At 37.1% G+C, this 1826-nt stretch overlaps 1 pseudogene; it reads right to left on the bottom strand.

The window, feature by feature from the left end:
- Positions 1 to 74: 74 nt before the first annotated feature.
- LOC143595851 (BRI1 kinase inhibitor 1-like) lies at positions 75 to 1583 on the bottom strand (annotated as a pseudogene).
- Positions 1584 to 1826: the final 243 nt, after the last annotated feature.

Below are 1826 nucleotides of genomic sequence, written 5' to 3'. Positions count from 1 at the left end.
TATTGGTGGGATATACTGAGTACGATGATGATGATGATGATGATGATACAAATCCCAGAAAACTTATTTTGGTCTAATTTAATATAAGAACTGATTTGTTTTATTGTTTATGTTCATGTATACAGCCAGCACAAATATAATGATACTTTTGAATTATAAGATCAATTATACAAAAATATATAACCAGATTATTATATACAACAATTTAAGAAGATTGATTATACTGTGAACCTTGAATATTAAGCTTTTTAAGCTTGAACTTTATCTTCAATTGCAATAGAATTCTTACAATGAGCAATAGCAGCTTGAATGGCAGCTTGTAACTCTTCCATGGTGCTATCACTAGTTGTGCTTATAGCCGGGCTTACGGTTCCCGAAGCCATAAGTATCCCGCTATTCGTTGGGGAAGTCCTCATCGACGCGGGTGCTGAAAACTTCCCTCTTTTCCCAACACCTTTATTATTCATATCCACAGGCAAACCATTCCTTCTGGAGCTCAACAAGTTACCAGAAAACGAATGAGGCTGTCGATTAAACTCGGTATTATTCGGCCTCTTTTCTTTTGTAAATGACATAAATGGCCTCACCATTTTCATGTACCTTTTGATGAGTTGAGCCACTTCTTGTTTAAGCTTCTTCTTGGAGTTATTGTTATTGTTGTTGTTATTTCTTTCTTGTTCTTGATCTTGATCAAGCTGTCCTTTTTTCAATTTAGATCGACCGAATATCGAAAAGGATTTCGACTTTGGTCTTGTTTGATTAGCATTATTATTGTTGGGCAAGTTGAAATCCGAGAAGGTGTTCCTGTGGTGATAATGGAAACTAGTGTTTCCAGTAGGGTTATGTTGGTCTTTTAAAATGTCTCTCATGGGAAGGGTAAACTGTCCATTGAGTTTGTGGAAGAGCGAGGCGATACGGATACCGGAAGATGAGAGAGGAGGTGGAGGGGGAGGAGGTGGCCGTGGAAGAAGATGTCATCGGCCGGAGAGGTCAATAGCAGTCAATGGTTCTGGTGGTGGTGTCAAGCTGACATCATTGTCATAATTATTATAATTATTATTATTATTAGTAGTAGTAGTAGTAGTAGTATCAATATTATAAGTGTTGTTGTTGAAGTATCTATGAGCATCTTGTGTGGATTTTGGAGGTGGGTTAGGGTTGAGAGAGATGGTGAATGAGAATTCATGAGTAGGAGAAGCTGAGGCTGATGGTGGAGATGTGGTGGCTGTTGGTGGTGGTGGTGGTGATGGATTTTGGATACTAATATCTTGTAGGGTTGTGTCTCGTTTCTTGATGTAGGTTTGATCATTTTGTAGCGTGTGATCTCTCATGTTGACAACTTCCATGCTTATACTTTTAGTGTTGAATGATGATCACTTAGACTGAAGAGATAAGAGAGAGAGAGAGAGAGAGAGAGAGAGAGAGAGGTGTTGGCAGAGAGAATGAGAACAAGTCTAGTTAGGTGCAGAATACTTCAGTCTTTTGTCCATATAAGAAAGGGTGTGGTGGAATGAAGACCATGAGACAGAGGGATCTAATCAAAATTGATTTTTTTAGAAAAAATAATGTGTCCCTTTCAATTTTACAGCTATAATAACAAAGATTAGTTTTATGAAAGTAAAGAATCTTTTATTTTTCTTGTTAAACATACCATAAACAAGACTTCTGAAGGTGTTTGCATAGTTTTCAGGTTCGAATCTAGCTTTAATTGGTATCCTATCACATGTATGCGGAAATAGAAAAGTTTGATCGTTGGGTTCGAAAATCGTGTGTTCAAACAGTTGGTTTGAAAAACAATAAGAAAATGAAGAAAGAGAAGCATGAGT

Source organism: Bidens hawaiensis, unplaced genomic scaffold, assembly GCF_021521415.1.
Source record: "Bidens hawaiensis isolate Kalapana, Puna unplaced genomic scaffold, B.hawaiensis_p1.1 tig00045575_1, whole genome shotgun sequence".
Classification (NCBI taxonomy): Eukaryota; Viridiplantae; Streptophyta; class Magnoliopsida; order Asterales; family Asteraceae; genus Bidens; species Bidens hawaiensis.
This window is presented reverse-complemented; position numbering and strand designations above follow the sequence as displayed.